The sequence below is a fragment of the Camelus bactrianus genome, chromosome 25 (genome assembly GCF_048773025.1).
Source record: "Camelus bactrianus isolate YW-2024 breed Bactrian camel chromosome 25, ASM4877302v1, whole genome shotgun sequence".
NCBI lineage: Eukaryota > Metazoa > Chordata > Mammalia > Artiodactyla > Camelidae > Camelus > Camelus bactrianus.
In genome coordinates, this window is record NC_133563.1 from 4,940,368 (window position 1) to 4,961,473 (window position 21,106).

Below are 21,106 nucleotides of genomic sequence, written 5' to 3' on the forward strand. Positions count from 1 at the left end.
CTCTTGTAACAGCTTCTTATCTCTCTGAAGGAAGTGAAGGGACAACAGCTCTTTGGCTATCTTCTTAATGGCTCTTCTCATACTTGTCTAATAGAACTGGTTGACAGTGTTTTAATTTAAAAAGTAAGGTATGATAGCACACGGTTGTACATTTTGCATAAATCCAGGCCTGTGCCTGATGCCCTTTGAGGTTCGTTCCCCTGGATGCTGACTGTTCTATATTGTAAGATCTTAAGAGGTTCAAGGTTGTATCTGTTTTGGCTTCTTATACAGCAGTTGGCATTAGCCACGAATATACAGACCCTTGATGAATGCCTTGGAAAAGGACACTTAACAGTGAAATTAAAATATTTAGCAAAGGAATAAAAGTGAGACTAACTGAAGGGTACTGATGCTTTCTCCTGCATGTGTGTGTGTTTGCGTGTGTGTTCACTTTAGCCATGTACTTGGGGTCCATAAAGCTTTAAGAATATTTTCTATAAATGCAAATGAATCTACCTAGATTGGGGTTCCACTCAGGACCAGCCAGATGGAGCAGCTTATGGGAGTAAATAGGTCGTATGTTGAACCTTGAGTGTTGTGAATACACCCAGGCGGAGAGGAGGGAAAAAACAAAGCAGGGATAAGGGCCACTGACAAAGCCAGGAATGCCAGGAAGATGTTTCGTATTGAAGTGTTTTGATAAGAATATGAGCAGAAAGGTCAGAGTGGGGTAGGTGGAGAACAGAGTAGCAATGAGATACAGAACAGGTGTGTTTGGCAGTTTAGGAAATAGTCCTAAAAATAAGTCTTATGTGAGTCACATCTTTTATGCAGAGTTTGGTGGGTGCTGCCAGGGGGTGATGACAAGGGGGTGAGAGGGACAGCTTCCTTGAAGGAGCCTACAAGCCTGTGTCTGCTTTTACACGTGCAGTAACGGAACGCTCCTTAAGCTATTCCAACCATAACTTTCAATCAGAGATATTGGTCTCTTCTTTCCCCTTGGCAGCACAGTCAGCTGGGAGTGTTGTTTCTTCTGATTAGACCGTCATGTGGATAAATTGTAGTTCACTGGTTTCGCTAAAGATCAGAACTGATAAGGAGTTTTTAGAATTGGGTCAAAGTGGCTTTGGGGCCAATTTGCAACAGTCACAAAATGTTTCTCAAAGTATGCCCAGTGCTTCTTTTTTTTAATTTCTTTTTTTTTTTTTTTTTTTTTTTTACATATAGGAGATAGCATTTAAAAATGTCCAGAGTCCCAGACTCCATCCCAGCTGGACTCATCAAGTCACAGATCTGGGAACCTGGGAATCAGTACATTGAAATCTTCCCCATCCGTCAATCCCAGGACTGAGTTGCACACTAAAGTCTGAGAAACAGTAGTAGGCAGTTGGTTCAGAAGATCTTGTAGACTTTCAAGGCTTCCGTATTTAAAGAGCCCAGATTCCAAGGAGGAATCCTAGAGTGGGGCCAATGAATCTTCAGTGGTTTGTGGGAATTAAACCAGAGGGACTGTTTCTGCCAGCCCAAAGAGTACCTATCATCGTAGACATAGCTCAAGGTCACCTTTTAGATGGAGGCCTCCAAGCCCACCCACGCCACAGAGCGCTCTCCCTGTCACCTGCATTCACAGAGTTTCCTTGTACAACATTCTTTGCAGCTCATCTTACTCTGCCTGTGGTATCTCTTAGCTAAATCTTACATAGCTATCGAACTACATTTTAGAAATCACAGTATAACTTACACAGAGTCATGTGCATATCCCTTAAATTTCGTATTGGTTAAATTTCATTCCATTTCCACATGTGTATATAACCATGTAATAACCACCTGCATCATTTCCAGCGCTCCAGAAAATTCCCTTGTGCCCACTGGTCATAGTTTTCTGAAGGCAGCCACTGTTTAAACTTTATCATCCTATAACCATTTCAGGCTAATTTTGAACTTCAGGTGTATGGAATCATGTAGAACGTCGTCTTTGTGTGAGCCTCTTCCCCTCAGCAGTCTGTCTGTGATATTTCTCCATGTTGCTGAGAGTATTACTAATTTTTTCTTTTTTCGTTGCTGTGTTGTATCCTACTGTGTGAATATGTTATAGCTCTACTTGTCCCACTGTTAGTGAATATTTTGGTTGTTCCCAGTATTGGGCTAGCAGCATTCTTACACAAGTCTTTTAGTGTTCAAGACCATTCGTTTCTGCTGGAGATCTGTTCAGGAGTGGGGCTGCTAGGTGGCACGCACTGCTAAACAAACTTTTTCCAAGGTGGTTGTACTCACATTCTTACCAGCTGTGTATGAGGGTCCCAACCTGTTTAACTTTTATATCTTGTCTCCCTGACATGGCTTTGGACAGGAAAGCATGCAACCAGGTGCATGTGTTTTACGTTAGCCATAGAGTCTGTGGGTAGTAGGGGTGTGCTAAACACCAAAGGAATTAACGACCAGAAGCTCACCAAGAATCAGATTCTCCACGCTGCAAAAAGACGACAAGAAACTGCAGGAAAATCAAGATCATCCAGACCTTGAGAAAGGGAACAATTTGACTCAAACCTTCCATGCACTGTTTGAAAGTCTTACCGCATTCCTTACTGTTTAATATCAGGATATTGCTGAAAGGTGAACCAAACGACTGTCTGTAGACCTCTGAGCCAAAGAGCCTGTTTAAATAATAGAGTCTTGTGCAAACAGCAGTCTTTTTATTTGAGAATAATAAAACGGTTTTGTCGTCTTAGATGATCTAACAAATTTTCTAAGAAATAACTGTAGCTCTTTGTTCTAAACTCTGTCGTGGGTTCAGTCCAGGGCCTGAAAATACCTTTTAGCTGGTCGTTGACCCTGGATGTGACACACTTCTTTCGTGAAAGGCTGAGCAGCACGATGTGGTAAAAAGCACACGATTTGAGTTTAAATCTCACCTTTGATGCACCCTGGCTATGTGATCCTGATCAGGTGTTCATCTTTCTGGGCTCGTTTGCTCATCTCGGCAGTGACAATGTCTACTTCTCTCCGGGTTGTGAGGATGATGGTCGGGAAAAACACGAGTCCAGAGATGTCGTGTAGGTAGGGTATAAAAAATGCCGGCCTCTCTTCCCTTTGATTTCTTTTTTTAATTGATTTTTCCCCCAGCTTTATTGAGATATAAATGACATATAACACTGTATAAGTTAAAGATGTATAACATATTGATTTGATACACTTATACATTGCAAATGATTACCACCAGTAGTGTTAGCTAACAGCTGCATCACGTCATACAATCACCATTTCTTTTTTGTGGTGAGAATATTTAAGATCTCCTCTTTTTGCAACTTCCAAGTGTATAGTATGGATTATTAACTGTAATCACCGTTGTATATTAGATCTCTGGAACTTATTCATTTTATAGCTGAAAGTTGGTACCCTTTGACCAATATCTCTACTCCTCCCCCATCTCCCAGCCTCCAGCCCTCCGGAAACCACCAGTCTACTCTCTGTTTCTATGCATTCGGCTTTTTCAGATTCCACATAATAAGTGATATCATACGGTATTTGTCTTTCTCTATCTGGCTTATTTCACTTAGCATAATGCCCTCAAGGTCCATCCATATTGTTGCAAATGGCAGGATTCCCTTCTTTCTCAAGAAGGAAACACACACACACACACACACACACACACACACACACACACACACACACACACACACACATTTTCTTTATCCATTTATCCATTGACAAACACTTAGGTTGTTTCCAGACCTTGGATATTGTGAATAATGCTGCAATGAACATGGGGGTGCAGGTGTCTCTTTGAGATTCCATTTTTCATTTCCCAGAAGTGGTGCTAGATCATACAGTATTTCTATTTTTAAGTTTTTGAGGAATCTCCATACTGTTTTCCACAGTGGCTTCCCTTCCGTTCCTTGGTGGCAGTGTGATGGTTGGTGTTGACACTGGCTTTGGAGTCTGACCTAGATGGGAACCTGGAACCTGGCTCTGCCATGAACTAGCTGTTTGACTTGGGCAAATTACTTAACCTTAGTAAGCCTCAGGTTCATTCATAAGGTGACAGTGCTATACTGCCCACTTTATAGGGTTGTAGAAGGACTAAACAAAGTAACCTGTTTAGTTATGCGTAAAGCGGCCTACTTAGAGGCTGGGGCACAAAAATAGCTCCAGATATTTGTTTCTTTTCCCATTCTAAGATTTCTCCCACAAGAGAATTCTGACTCTTAAGATTTTGAATTTCCCAATCTTTGCTTGAAAGGTCCAAGTTGCAGGGTGTCAGTGATATGAAAGATTTGTAGTTGCCCACTTATTTGAAGCAGAATGTGCAAGATTTGGATTTTGGGGGCAGAAACTCTTATCTTTTATGGTTCAGTAAGTGAATGATACTATTTACCTGAGTGTTTTGGTTTTATGAATGATCATGCAGTAGCTAATATATAATCACCAGCTTTTCAGTTTGTATTTGTTGTACAGACTTCGTTAAAACAGCACCTTACCACCTGCCCCCCTCCAAAAAAGAGAATTCAGAAATCTTGCCAGTGAACTCAACTTCCATAATGGCCAAAGTGGAGGTACACTGAAATTCAGGAGGATACGGGTGAAGACTCTTAGGTCAGTGGTTCTCCCTGGGGGCATTTTTGAAATCTGCAGAGGTGTTACTGCAAAGCTCCATTAGTGTGTAGTGAGCAGAGCCCGAGGCTGCAGCATGCCCCGCGTATCCTGCAGCACACCTTTCCCCCTTCCCCTGTGTTTCCCATTCACCTTTCAAACGTCTTGATCTTCAAGGCCCTCTGTTTCCTTATTACTGGTTTCAGATATGAAGTTAAGAGGCAAGTGTATGTTACAATAAATTTTAGTATGCACCAGTACCTTCTTTCATTTTCCTGTTTTTCCCATGCAGAATGGCTTCTGATCTTTTCTCAAAAGCAAATATTCATAAAGAGCAAAGGCATACACCAGACAACTTGTGTTTTCTGCTATGCTGTCCTGCACTGACATACTGAAACACAAATTATTTCATTATAAATTACTTTACTTACAGCTATCCTTTATATTATAGTTAGAGTGGTATAATCATCTTATGAAATTGTGTGTGTGTGTGTGTGTGTGTGTATGTTATATGATTTATTAATACAGTACAGTGATTAGTACAGTGATTATTACAGTGATGAGCCTGATAGGGTTGGATTAATTCTCCACAAGTCCTCCAGAGATTTTTCTACTTGGTCAGTTTTGCAGTTTCTACCCCTCTTCAGTGCAACATTTCTACATTACAGAAAGTCATACTAGGGCTAAAAAATGAGAGAAAGAAATGAGTGGGCAGAGACTCTGCACTGTGCCCTGGTTTTTCTCCTGCTGTGTACTTAGGATTCTTACAGGTGGTGAAACATTGTTGCTGTTAAAGGGCAGAGGCAGAGGCATTTAATTTCCAGAGGGACTGACCCTCACTCCCTTCTCTTTTGTCCTTCCTACTAAAACATGCTTGCTCTCTGATTACCTTAAATCACACACCTCCCTCATTGGAGACGTTCCTGATCTCATCCTGATCTTTTTAGCTTCATCTGCCTAGGATTTTTGCTCCACTTTCTGTTGGATTAAATGGACCCCCTCCATTTCCAGACCTTTTCCTCACTGTCCCTTTCTCTTCCCCCGTCCCCTCACCTACTCATCTGGTAAGCACATCCAGGTGTACAGTAGGTATGGGGTTTACCAGCAGATCCCAGCTGAGCAGGAGAGAGTCTCAGCCGACAGGAAGCCACATGGCAGGGTATGACCTAGAGAAGCTCAAATCCTGCAAATAGGGCTGCCCCTCTTTGGTGCCAGTTTGCTCTAAAGGCAGAACTAGTGAAAGATATGAGTGGAAACAATTTTCGGAATCAAAGGAAGACTCTCCTTCCAAAGCTTTGGGATTATTTCAAAAGCCTGATTTATTCATACCATATTGAGTTGAGCAGGAACAAAAAAAACCCTTATGTCTTGTGTTTTTGTTAAGGGGAATGCAACGTATGAACTAATCATAATGTAAAGATGATATAGTGGTTAGAATGCAGGCTGTGGGTTCAGATTCTGGACTCACTACTCTCTAGTTGTTTCATTTTGGGAAGTTACAAACTTCTCTATGCTTCAGTTCCCTCATCTGTATAATGGGTGTAATAATAATGCCCACCTCAGGGTGATGGGTAAAGGTTTCGATTTTTGTCTGACACATGTAAGAATTTATATGTTATAATTACATAATTGTAATTTATGAAGTATTTTCACATCCTCTGATCCTCTAGAGAGGCCTTGTTTTTTATTATTGATTTTACAACCTACATTAAAGAATAATGGTGTTATTTACGCATTTCATTCTGTTATATTTTGGAAAACAAGTTTACATTTGTGGCGCATTCGAATTCATGTAATAATAAGTTACTCTATAATGGAAGTCTACAACACTGGCTTTCCCCGAATTTTTACTCCAGGGAACACTATTACCGCAAGATGGTCTCCAATAACAGGGTTCTACGTTAAAATATAATTCAGTTAAAGCACACGATATGCCATTCTTGGAGACTCACAATGCACATGAATATGTCAAAGGCTTGTAGAAGTCCTTCAAAGAAACCCGTCTAACTTAAAAAAAAAATTATCTCAATACAAGTTTTCTACACAATAGAGCCGGAGTTGAAGTTTATATCCTAAGGATTTATCAGGAGGTGCAACCCTAGGGCAGCAAGAGTGAGGCAAAAAAGGAAATGAGACAGATAGAGGAAGGCAAATGCTGGAAGGTGCATTACTGAGCTGATCACAGGCTTGTGAGAGGGAGCATCTCAGGACCAGGTGAGGACTGTGTCTTCCAGAAAGACTGTGCGGAACCACCACATTTTGGAATCGTCTGGAGTCGTTTCCCACTATTCAAGGCTTACCCATGAAGCGTTAATGTCACGGAGCTTAGAGACTGTGTCACCTGTCCTCTCTTGGGCAGCTGCCGGCTTAGGCTGATCCCATACTTCATAACATAGTACGGGATCAGCCTAATAACACAGTTGGCTGGATCTGGGCACTAGACCCCTGTGATGCCTCTGCAGAGTACATAGTGGTGGCTTCGTTAAAGCCTTGTCCTCACTCCAGGGGAGGCTGAGACAGCCTTCAGTGCTGTGTTAGGAGATGATGCCATGGTGGCTGTTGGCCTGGGAGAAGGGTGTGGGGACAAGTAAATCTGGAGTGGCACATAAACTGGGTCCTGTATACCTATTTTTGCAAACTTCAATGATGTAAATCTCACTTCCTTTCCCTTTTCCTTTTTAAAATAACTTCTATTATTATCCCATAGGTTAAAGTCCTGAGGCATAAATTATGGAGATGTTGTATATGATTGACTATCAGTAACGTGATAGCGAATTGATAAGACTGAATTCCATAGCTTTTGAAGATGATTGTAGGTATAGTGATGCTTGTAATTTTAGAGCCCTGTGTTTCAATGAGGATGGTCTGTTTGAAGTTTGGGACAACAGCCATACTGCGTTAGAATTGTAGTTCTTCATACACAGTATTCCTGTGCAAAGGGATGGTCCTTAGTAATGTGCTTGGGAGCGTTTGTGTTCCTCCCTAGTGTCAGTCTCCTCTCTTTGCCCTAACCCTCAGTTGTCATTTAGCTTCTGACTGTGTTTTAGATTTTTAAAAAAATCTGTAGATATTTAAAAAGAATTTAAGAAGCTTTTATTAAAATATTTCATTTTGAGACTATTTTAAACTTACAAAAGGAGTAGTACAAAGAATTTCCATATATCCTTCATCCTTCCCCCACTGACCCCCTCCAGGTTTTGCCAGTAGTCCCAGTAATGCTCTCGACAGCAGAAAGGTCCAGGTCTGAAGTGTGTGCTGCTCTTAGTTGTCATGCCTCTCTAGTCTCCTTCAGTCTGAGAACTTCCTCAGTCTTTCCATGACTTTCATGATCTTTATATTTTTAAAGATTATAAGCCAGTCATTTTGTAAAATATCACTCAATTTGGTCTGTTCAGTGTTTCCTTGTGACTAGACCCAGTTTATGTATTTTCGGCTGGAATATCACAGAAGTGAGTCTGTGTTCTTTGTATAGTACCAACATGCTGCGCTCGGTGTTGACTTGCTCCATTACTGGTGGCATTAAGTTTGATCATTTGGTGAAGATGGCGCCTACCAGGTTTCTCCACTGTAAATTTCCTTCCCCCCCACCCCTTTGCAATTAATAAATATTTTGTGGACAGATACTTTAAGGCTGTAAAACCCATTCCTCATCCCCCTTTCACCCACTAGTTTTAGAATGTTTCTTGCCTCAATTATCACTGTTGTGGCTGCCAAATGGTGATTTTGTTGTTCCAGCGTTCTTTCTGTATTTATTAGTTGACATTTGACCATAAGGAAAAATCTTTCTTTTCTCTCTGTTTTTTGTTTTTCATTTGTTTATGAGTGTGGACTTCTGGCTTCCAGTTTATTCAGTGGGTCGTAATACATTACTATCATTATTTATTTTAATGCTCAAATTGTCCCAGACTTGATTAGAGGGAGGCCTTTCAAACTGACTTGTGTGACTTTTTGACATACCCCCGTCATTTTTGAGCACTTCCTTACCTACCCCACACGACCGATCTTCCAGGTTCATCTTGTTATTTCCCTGCCCTAGTCTTAGACTCAACCATTTCTCCAAGGAGCCCTCATTTCTTTTAGTGGAGAGTGGTACTTAGAAATCCACATCTGAACAGTAGGTGTGCTCATTGTTACCAAGATGTGACTGACTGTACCCAGGCCCTCTCAGAAGACGGAGCTAGGAAATATATGTGTGTATAAACACATATGCCTGCACTTACATTTGTACTTATATATTCATCTCTATCTAAAAATAATTTACACTGGTACCTTCAATTCCAATCAAACACCACAGGGTTCATTCTAGCTTTTCCCTTTCCAAATTTGTACCTACGTTCTCTCTCCATTTGTAATAAATCTGATTCCCATTATCTTTAATACATTTATTTACTGAATCTCTCGGAATGTAGCTGATCTTCTGTCTACTGTAGGGCTATCACCAGGCTTGGACATCCCTCATGCAGGCCCCAAGCTCCACCCTGTTCAGAGTCCCTCCCCACAGAAGGCTGGATGGCAATCTTAAAACTTAGTTATAACCTAGGCTTTCTTAGTAGCTATTTCTGGCTTGGTCATTCATAAATTTTTCCAAATCCTTTGGGGCTTAAATTCATATTCCCCATTTCTACTACTTTCTTGGTGTAATGAGTTCCACAAGTCTAATTCTTTACTTTGTGAAATAATTATTTCCTCTTATTTCCTAAATTAAGTTTCTCAAATTTTAAAAAGTGGTCTTGAGTCCTTATGTTTCAGTATTTGGTAAACACATTTCCAGTAGTTCAAGTTTAGCCCCAAGCTCAACAACCACAGGACTCAGCAGGATTTGTTCATCTCTTATCCATGTGGCTCATGGTTTTATGTATTTTGGTCATGGCCTCTTTGAATTCGTGACCAGTGAAATCTTCATGGACAGCATTTGTCTTTTACCGCTTTCTTCATTGCTTTTCAAAAAAATGTCCTGGTTCCATTACAAGATCTCTGGTATCTGATTATCAGAATTTTATATGCTGTTCAGCTGTTTTACATGGTTTTAAATTAGGGCGGAACCTAATATTTCGGCTTTGTTTGACTATTCTTGTTTGTCCTCGGGCCACTGCTGATGGTTCCTTGTTGAGGGGAGCCTGGATGCAGGGGGCTGAAGCTCAGGAGGGATAATTATCTCAAGTGATTGGCAAGAGGAAACCCAGAGGATAAGTGGCATTGCTGTCTTAAGAACAAAGGAGGCCAAATAGGATGCAGGGCGAGGAGAAAAAAGCCCTCCAAGCAATTGCCGTAAACAGGGCTGTGGAATGTGACATAGTTTTTAGGAGCATTGGCCTCTTGGCTTAAAGACAAGGGTGAAGGCAGATAATAGCAGAACACGGAATCAGTGCTGTGTAGGAATAAACTACAGTAAATGTGAGGTCCTATCCCAAAGTTCTCTAGAACCCTTCACTCTATAAGTATATTTTAAATAATTTCAAGTTTTTACTTAACACACATTTATTACTCTTTTAGTTCCTCCCTGGGACTTATAACACCAGCTTTTGACCTACGTTTTCCTGTCTCATCAGGTGCCTCTTTATCTGAAGTCTCTGGCAACCCCACTTCCAGACTCGTTCTTGATCCAGGACAAGACTTATTAACAGCTGTGATGCCAACACTTGGAAGGACTTAGAATTAAATTCTCCTTCCAGACTTGGGAACCCAGGGCTTGGTTGACACTGAGAGTCAGTGTGCTGCAGTAGGAGGCACTTTGGGTTTAGAGTCCAGCCTCCAGTGTTTACTTTATCACTTACTAGTTGTATGTCTGTAAAACTTGCTCAAATCAGAATTCACTTTCCTTCCCTATGAAATGGAGGTAATATTCTGTGTATAGGATTAATTTTCAGAACCTGTATGTAAAGTGTCTGACCCACAGATGCTGAGGAAACAGTAGCTGTCTCTCTAAGCAGGACGACTGCTGGACTCCATACTGCTTCTTGAGTCGCGCTGTTTATGAAACATCCCTGGCCTACTCTGGGAATGACCACTAGATGCTTGTTAACTCTGAGGAATAGCTGTTTTTTTCCCATTCCATAGGACTGATTCTTGGCCTAGAGATTTCACACTCAGCACTTGCTTATCCCTTATTCCAGTCTGCCTTTCTGCATGGCAGAGGCGAGGAAGCCTGCTGGGGTTCTAAATGAGACTCCATGTCCACCAGTTAGACACACTTGCATGATATTTGGAACACTGCTTGGCTATTTTCTATTGGAAATCAGGATGGAGGAGATGTTGGCTTTTTCTGTAGCATTGGTCCTATCACCTGACCTCTCGGTATGAAGGTCAAGAGGTGACTTGCAGTAGTTCTGAACTGATTGTACTGACTGGAGCGGCATTCCACTGCTTACTTGCTAGCTTTGTGGGGTTAAGAGCCTGGGGTGGAGGTGGTAGAGCTCCTTGATTCCACATCTTCTTCACTGTTGGCAGAGGGAGGTGCTCCTCTGGCAGGCTAATTTGGCAGTGTTTTGCCTGGAGTCATTCCTGGAGTCTCAGCCTCAAGGCTGCTCCTCCAGCTTTCCAGTGAGATTCCAGGCAAAAGTTTCCCGTGTTGAATCCCTTTTTCCTGAAATAGCTAGAATGGTTTTGTTTCCTTCAGCTGAACCCTGCCAGATATAACTCCTACTCTCTAATTTTATCTGGGTTTTCTTGGCCACAGGCTCAGGCCCACAACTGCAGGGCCTGGTACCTGGTCTTCCTCTTTTGAGACTTGCTCTCTGGAACTGGGGTCTTGACTCAAATCTGTCCTGCAGCCATGGACAGATATTCTGATTGGCACCTGCTCGCCTGACTGAGCTCCAGCTTTTACTGCTGCTGGAGTTCCCTGCTGGGCTCCACCTGTATGAGTGGACTACTCAGTGCAAGCTGCTGCTTGAGGTCTCCTGAACTTGGTATTGCCTTTGAGCTCCATGCCTGGATCTCCTGCCTGCCTGCCTTAATAGCCCCTCGGTTCTCCCAGCCCGCGACTCAGGTCTTAAGCCGAGTCCACCCCCGTGGTTTGTTCTCTGTGGCTGAGAAGGATTTGGGGCACCATATACCCTAAGTCTGATCACAGATTTTCCATTGGGTCTGGCCATGACTCTTTACCTGGAAGAGTTTAGAGTCAGCCACCGATTTCTGACACCTCCAGGTGCTCCTTTTAGATCACATAGGAAAGTAGTAACTTTATAGATTACTTACAAAAATGGTAAAACCTCTATTGTTTAAATGTTTCCAGTTAGAGAAGGTTAAATCTGCTCTTGAAGTAGTTCTCTGTTGTAAGGAAGAAGTTGAATGGTGTTGTGTTTTTAAAGGTTTCTGCTGAAGTCACTGCATATTTTTACTTACACTGTGGCTGATAAAAGAACAAACATGTTTCCCATCTTCAAGATCTGAATAGTTTTCAGACTGATTGAATTAATATAACAATATAATTTAAGTCAGAACAATAAGTATATTAGACAGTGCTGTGCTATAATTTTCCTATAACCAATGGCTAAATATATTTTTTTATCACAGGTAAGTAAATACAATAGTCCCATTGTTAAAGGTGATATAAAACCATTATAATCAGCTAGAATTCGTGGTAGAATTTCTAAGAAGTATTTCATTTTACAATGGCCAGGTATAAAACACATATAAATCTGAAATGGTAAGATCTTCACCCCCATTCAGGCTAAAATTTATATCTGAGAAACTGACTATACAAATGGATAGTGGCCAGACTATATATAAAATAAAATTGATACACAACCTGCAGCAACCTGCCCAGGAAAGCAATCTTTTTGTTTTTAAAATAATAACCAGTCTAGGAAGCCAGTGTGTTATCCATCAGATTTGGAGGAAGTCAGACTGCTATTTTTAGTAACAATCTAGGAAGCCAAACAATAATCCCCTTAACAGTTGGCCCCAAATGGTCAGGACTTGATTAGTAAGTGGCAGCTTCCCTAGGTTTTTCCCCTGCTTCCAACTTAAGACCAATGGGAGAAAGGCAGATGCGTCCCCTAACCAATCACCTAGGATGCCCGAGTGCTAGTTAGCCTGTCTACAGCTTTCCCATGGCAGCAGCCTCCAGACAGGGCATACTTGACGCCCCCTTTCACTATGAAGTTTCCCCACTCCTCTGCCTGCCTTTGAGTCTTTACCAGGATGCAAGTTATGGTGACTGGCTATACATATTCTTGGCTTGTTCTCATGTGGTTGGTACTACCGTATTGCCACGAATCTGTAGTGTTTTCCAGAAATCTTGTGAAGGTATTTTTCTTTCCCCTGTTGCCTGTAAGTGTGTTGGTATTCTCAAAGTCCTGAGTCAATAATTTAGAGTTTCTCAATTTCTCAGCTTTCCTGTTATTAAAAATCTATGTCCTCTCATTTGAACTTTTAATTAAGGCTGAATTTGAAAAGTTGATTTATAATTTAAAATTCAACATTCTCTATTCATAATAAAATAATTTTCTCTGATAGGTTGCATTATAACTAAAAATGTAACAATCTTTGGCGTGAGGTTGATTGAACCCATTCTGAATTTTAGCTAGAATACCTCCATGAATTTACGTTTATGTGCATGCTTGTGTTTTTCCTCTGAGAAATGCAAACGATGAAGCAGGCATTCAGAAACTGCAGTGCATCGCTTTTCCTAAAGTGTTTCATAATCTTCCTTTGTTGGACTTGGCAACACCTTCTCCTCATTATTGGTATCATAACCTTTTAAAATTTTAAAGCATTTATTTTATTTATTTTATTTTTTTTCCTTTTTAAAATTGCAGTATAGTTGATAGTATCATCATCTTATCACAATCCTTATTACATTTCATCATCTCTCCTTACCTCACATTCCATAAGTCATTGTTTCTCAAAGCGTGGCCCTCAGGCCACTTGTATTACCCAAGAAGCTTGTCAAAATGCAGATTCCTGGGCCCCATCCATGCTCTACTGGAAGCTGACTTTGGGAGTGTGTCCCAGAAATTTGCATTTCAAACACGTTCCTCAGATGATTTCTCCGTATATCACATTCATTCTGTGTATCTGTCTGTGTGTCTGCACGACTTTATCATGCTGTCTGTCTGCCTAAAGACTAAAATTTAGGAATCACTGCTCTACTAAATGGCTAAGTGCCTGACATGCCTTCTATCCTTACAATTATAATGTCCATTTTAAATTAAGTTAAATTATTTAAATTAAATTATAATTTCTATTTTATTGTGAAAGGAATTGTGTCTCAAGATGGTAAGTGACTTGTTCAGAGTCACACAGCTAGTAAGTCATAGAGCTGGGAGTAGAAGCCAGATTGTTAACACAGAAATAATCCTATATATTAAGGAAAATCTTTAGCTTTTCTGCAGGGATTCATCTTAATGCTCTACTGAATCAACTATACAGTTGAGCTGTCAGAGTCTCTCTGGTAGCTGGGTGTAAATTATGAGATATGTATTTGGCAATGACACTTAACCATCATTCCACTTATGAGATAAGCAGCGTCTCAGTGAGGGCCTTGAGCAAAGGTGGAAGTGATGAGTCCCCGGGGCAAGTGTGGATGATCAACTCTTAGAGCAGTGAGCAGTCTAGTTTCAGCAGACAGTCCTGTGCTTGTTGAGATTGGGACTGAACTTGAACTGTGGGGATCTAAGCTCATTTTCTGTTGGCAAAACATCTCTAAGGGAAAGTCTTAAAATGGCTTATAAAAACTTAAAAGGCCCTTGGACATCAAATGGCTCTTACAAATTAATCAGAAACATACGGATTAGATTTCTCATAAAATACATTTATGTTTAAAATTATGGGAAAAATCACAGGGCAAAATGTCTTTCAGGTTTGTCCAAACCAAACCCTAAATGCTTGGGAAAAGTTGGAAATACTGTAACAACAGCAGGATGATGCTGAGCACATATGTGGCATCTTCGGGTGGCACACAGACAAAAGGTCCCATTCTCCTACAGTGGGGCGGGACCTGAACTCACCTGGAAATGAGGATGGCAGCTCTGGCAGGTTTCTGTGATGCTGGCTGGTGTGATAAGGTTGGCAGGAGGAGATGGGAAGGGAGGAGAGTTTGGAGGATGAGGAGATGGTCCTTCAATCTTTCCAGGGAAGGCTGGCTAGTGGGATTCTTTTGCCCCCTAGGTGTTTGTTGGCCCATTCCCACCCTTGGAAGGTCTTCTGGGAGCAGCCTTGGTGTAAAGGAGGGGTATGTGGCTGGATGGAAAAAGACGTGCATTTTAGTCCTAGCTCTGCCACTTCCTAGCTGGCTGGTGGTGTTCAAGGCACCCCCACCCTAAGACACATGAATGCCCTTCATGATTCAGGAGGCTTACTAAGCCTCAGTTTCCCACGCATTGAATGGGAGACAGCACAAACCGAGGAGTGGTGTCGGGGAGATTTGGGTGAGACGGTGGTCCACTCCACTTAAGCACAGTGCCTGGCTCCTTCTAAGTGCTCAGTAAATGGCGATTATTGTGATTCTCTGGCATGATCCTAATGTTCTTGTTCTCGAATTTCTGAGGAAAAAGGAGTCACTGTCACCCAGTGCGCACCAGAAGGGAGGACTGGAGGAAGGGATGTGGGATCAAAGGGTTTTTCTTGTATCTAAGAAGATGATACATTTTAGAACTGAATTTAAAACTAAATATTGGAATGAATGTTCCCTTGCATGGAAGGTGAGTCTGGTCTATTCATTTCTCCTTTAGAAGCAAACAGCTTTTCAGTTCTTTCCTTTAAAAAATAAGTACCAGTCAAGGATCACAAATGATTATTTGATCTTGTAAACTTGTGTTTTGTTTGGAAATGATCTGGTTTTCGAATGATATATATTTTTATATGAATTATTGTCTCAAAGAGTTTTGAAGCTATGAAAGAAAAAAAAAAAAGAAAGAAAAGAAGTCTTTCCATGGACTCAGTATTCTTTCAGTACCAAAAGAGAATGTCATTGGAAATAGATAATTGAGTATCATAAAAACCATCAGTCTCTTTTTATCAGTTTCTTCCCTCCTCTCTGTTCTCGGCTTCCACACTTGCTGTCTGTCTGCTTAGAGAGCACGGCCCTCCAGGAGGGCAACTAAGAGCTGTGAAGCTGGCTGGATCCTTGGAAGTGACCCATCTTCCCATTTTCCCCAACTCTTTCCCCTCCTCTAATCCAACCTCAGACAGCTTACTTAAAGCTCAGGGAGACTGAGCAACTGACTACATTTGTCTGTTTGTGTGTGGAGGGATCTACCCACAAAAATACTTTCTTGCCCTTGAAGATGTTTTGGTTGCTGTCTTCTAGTTAGTTCAAAAAAAGAGCTTGAATCAAACTGGATACATCGTATGGTTGTGTATATATTCTGGACACTCTGTAGTAGTATTAGATACTTGAAAAATATAGAAGCATCTGTATGTTCTGTTAATAATTTGTGTCCTTAGATGTTTTACACTCATTTTCATGTTCATATTTGTCTGTGTGACCTTGTAGCACCACGTATCACATAAAACACACCTGTCATATCTGGGAAAATGAATGCAAATCTCTTCTGTTATTGGTTGCCTAACCATTGTTCATTTATATGACTGCATACATACTTTCTTTAATTGCAGATTTTAAATGAAAGAGAGGGGACTAAAATGCAATAATTTAATGCTACTATGAGAATTCAATTTATTTTATTATCCTTAAATTTATGGCTAACTGTAGTTTTGCTTATACATTATAGTGGTTACACATTTTAGGGGTATATCCACAATGGAAAAAAGCCATCCAGTGCTGAGAACTTCTTGTTAAAACTGGATTGCATAAGCTCAGAGCAGTATGTTACATAATAAGACAATTTACAATCATCATGATAACGTAGGCTGTTTTCTGGAAAGAAAAGATAGCCATATCTGTAAAACTGCACCTGCAAGGAGGCTATAATTTCTGTGTGGCTGTGACAGACAATGTGAATCATGGATTATTACCATTTTTTTAAGGGCTCCATGCATTTCCCATTATTTATTATAGCTCCTATAGGATTTACCTCAGTATACTCATATGGCTTGAGATAGATATATATTCAGACACACAGATGTGTATATAGTTATATACTTATACACATATATTATACACACACATTATGCTTGTAATTTATGGCAAAGAAAATAAATAAGCTCAATGGCTAAAACCTAGCAAAACACCCAACCTCAGACAAAAGGAACCTTTACATCTGCCTGTTAAACTTAGGACTAAGTCCCTGGAAGGATTCTCAAGGCTGCTGCCCAGATTTTCAAGGAGAAACCTCAATCTCGCTAATGAACTGTAGCCAAAGGCCAGGTTTCCCTCCAGTGTACATGCACCCAGTGGCCCCATTTGTCATTTTGCTCTGGGCTCTGCTGAGCTGCATCCAGCCCCAAGTGCCCATGGATGTGACTGATTTCAGCAAAACCAAATGGAGCTCTTTCTTTGCACTTTCCTGTTGTCATCACAAGCTGTTTATAAGTCCCATTCTCTTGGTGCCAAATAATTCCCTGCTGCAAATGAATCACTGCTGTGAAATATTTATAGTTCAGTCTATTAGATATTTAATAATTGTACATGGCAACAGTCTGGGCAAAAATGGAAAGTGCGTCAAGTCTGATTTCTGGCTCCTTTTTTCTTTCTTGATAACCTTGACTACTCTCGGACATCTCTGGTCCCACATTCTTTCCGTATCTGTTACCTATTGCCACAATACTGCCGAGTAACAAACAACTATACAACTTCAGTGACATAATTAACATTTACTCATTCTGGAGTCACCTGAGGATTAGCTAGAGGGTTCTGCTGATCTTGGCTGGGCTTGTTCACCTATCTTGGGTGGGGACAGCTACCCGTTCAATGGTCTAAGAGGGCCTCAGCTGGGGCAATTGGCTTTGCTGGGTGTCTCATCTTCTGGCAAGTGAGACCAGGCATGTTCTTATGATGCTGGCAGAGGTGGAAGAGGGAGGGCAAACTCAAATGTGAAGCACTTTTCAAATCTTCTTGCATCACATCGCTAACATCCCATTGGCACAGCAAATCACTTGGATGAGCCCAGAGTCAGAGTGGAAGACGTTGTCAAATGACGTGTCCAAAGGCATGAATATAGAAAGTGGTGAAGCACTGGGGCATGCTTTTGATGTATTATACTCTTCCTCCCATGGGAGGACCTCTCAGGAAAGGATCCAATCTACATTGACCCTGAGCTGCGATCATGGTTTTGTGCAAAGCTAACATATTTCAACTGCTGTGGCTATCTGCTTTATATGTGTGATAAAAATACGGAGGAAAAGGAATTAGGCTCTGTGGTGGATTCAAGATGGCCATAAATTCTTTGTCATTTCCCTGACTGAGGGAGGGTTTGTTCCTCTATCCCCTTGAATCTGGACCAGGCCAATAGCTATACAATTAATAGAACACAGTGGAAGTGGCCCTTTGCCTGTTCTGGGCCCAGACTTCCAGGGGATTGGCAGCTCCTATATCCCCCCTCTTGGAATGTTCATTCAGTTGCCATGAGATAAGAAGCCCGAACCACATGGAGAGGCCACAAAAGGTAGCCTCACCTGCCAGCCACGTGCATCGATGGTTCAGCCCAATTGGGCTCCAGATAACTGCAGCCCCGTCAGCATCATGTGGATGAAAAGACCTGCCCAGCTTGGCCCAGGGTTGTGAGAGCTAATAAAGCGATTGTGGTTTATTTAAGCCACTAGTTTTCAGGATGGTTTGCTATGCAGCCATAGACAACTGAAATGCACTGAGTGACATTCCAGGCATTAGATCAGGGAGAAGGAGGGAGGTATTTTTGATCTGTGGGTTTTTCTAGATCCTTTGTAAATGGTAGTGACCCATTTTACCTAAACTTACAGCCAGTGTTGCAGATAGTTCTATAATAAGGTAAATGCAGTTTATCAAGGGTGCTGACTTCCAAGTAGAGAATCACATAAACCTCGGCGGGATCTTAGCCATTGTAGATTTTGCCACATCAACACCTTGGGCTCCATTCTAGAGTCTTGACTCCAGATGGAACTCCAGAGGGCTCCTCAGAGCAGGAAAGAGGGGCTACCTTCTCTCTTGTCACTTCCTAAGTCATGCACATGCCTGTGTGCATGCGAAAACACACACACACACACACACACACACACACACACTCTCTCTCTCTCTCTCTCTCTCTCTCTTTATACTCATTTTTAAAACTTTGGTGTGGTTTCTCTGCCACTGATTTCATTCTTCAGGGACACTCAGCATGGTTCAGGGCCCTGTGTCTCACCCATGCGTTAATGAATACCAGTCTCTGCCCGTGACATTGAATTTAATTTTGAAAGAGATTTGCTGTCATGGCTGACAAGCCACACTGTGTCTTTCCCAGGCAAATAGCATCTCCATTTGAATCGCTACCTGCTATGAGTTGTCCAGGCTTTTGCCCTCTTCCTTGCTGCAGATGATCAGAAGCTGACTGCACCACCATTTAGCTCAGTTCTCCTGTCTAGCTGCAAGCTCCTGTCTTGTCACTCCTCCTTTCTCTGGCTTTATTGAAGTATAACTGACAAATATAATTGTACATATTTAAAGTGTATGACATAATTATTGATATACATGTACACAATTAGATATACGTAGTCACAATCAAGTTAATTAACACATTCATGACCTCACATAGTTGCCTTTTGAGTCTGTGTGTATTGAGAACACTTAAGATCTATTCTCTTGGCAAATTTCAAGCATACAATACAGTATTAGTTATGTTCACAGGACGTATGTTAGATCTGCAGAACTTATTCATCTTATAAGTGAACGTTTGTATCCTTTAATTAACTTCTCCCCATTTTCTCTACCCTCTAGCCCCTGGTAGCTACCATTCTACTATTTCTAAGAGTTTGACATTTTTTTTTTTAGATTCCACATATAAGTGATACTGTGCAATATTTTTCTTTCTCTGTCTGGCTTCTTTCACTTAAATGACCCCCAGCTTCATTCATGTTGTTGAAAATGATGGGATTTCCTCCTTTTATATGGCTGAATACTATTCCATTGTGTATATATGTACACATGTATATGTCTGTCTGTCTGTCTGTCTGTCTATCTATCTATATCTATCTCACATTTTCTTTATCCATTTGGCCACTGATGGATACTTAGGTTATTTCCATGTCTTAGCAACTGTAAATTATGCTGCAGTGAACATGTGGGTACAGATACCTCTTCAAAGAACTGATTTCATTTCCTTTGGGTATATACCCTGAACTGGGATTGCTGGGTCATATTGTAGTTCTATTTTTACATTTCTTCCCCCATTTTTAGTCCCCCACACCTCTCTGCTTTCCTTTGTGCTTGGTGTCACTGAGTCTGGAGCCTCTGTAGCTTGATTTCTGCGGAGAACAAGGCTGTGGTGTCTGGAAGGAGCCCGGGCCAGGTCAGTCCTTGTCTGGGCAGAACAGGAGAAAGGACCTACCTGGAGAGAGAGAGAGATGTCCTGTCTTCTAGTGTGCCCAGACGTGGATTGCGAAGGCAGGACTTCACAGCTGCCTCCTGTGGGGCTTGCACATCCAAGTGTGGCCCTGTCAAAGGTTCTGTGCAGCAGAGTGATGGCACTTTCCTTGGTACCCTGACCTCTGTAGACTCTCAAATCATAATTTTTATAATTTCTCCTGCTTTGCTGAGTTGTGCATCCTTCCTTGACTCCATCTTTCCAAAATTAGTGTAAATGTTTTGCCTGCTGACATCTCCCCATTGTCTTTATGGGTTAATAGATTTTTTAAAAAAAGTTCCTTTGCTATAATTTATTTGGGTTTTAGTAGGAAGAGGTGATAAACTCCTGTTGTCAATACTCCCTGTTTAACCAGAACTCTTTCTTTGAATTTGAACTGATTTAGGGTCTAGCAATATTATATTAATTTAGTCATCTCTCAAGAGACTTCAGTGGAGTACTCTAATTTCCTTAGGAACCTCCGTACTGTTTTCCCTTATGGTTATACCACGTCACATTCCCCCCAGCAGTGAACAGGATTCCCTTTTCTCCACATCCTCCCCGAAATTTGTTCTCTCTTATCTTTTCTGTAATAGCCATCCTCACCGGTGTGAGGTGACATCCCTCTGTGACTCTTTAAAAGATAAACCACCAAGGGGCCAGGGGCTAGCGGCAACCTGCCAGCCTGGGGCAGAGAAGGTGGCTCTGGGCTCAGGCTTCGGAGACGTATATTCGCCTGTCTGTGTGATGTCTGCGGGTCTCTTCAGCTTCTCTGAGCCTCAGCTTCCTCATCTACAGAGTGGGGGTGGATTAAAGATGACATTCCTCTAAGGCCCCTCCTAACTTTGTAACTCTCAGATTTTACAGACCACCTGGAGATACTGACTGATTTTTGGAGACTCCTTTGAGGGTTCTTTCCATGATGTGGGCGGTGGGGGGTGTCATAAGGAACGGGTACCTTAGGGAAGTGAGCACACGCCTCTCATGCTTCCGAACCCAGCTCTTTTTGCTTACTTCCCACGTGAAGTTTGAAAATGAGAGCCACGGTCATACAGTACTTCTCTGACTCGCTGCCGATATTTGCTGAAGCAAAACAAGGAGAGAGTTTAGGC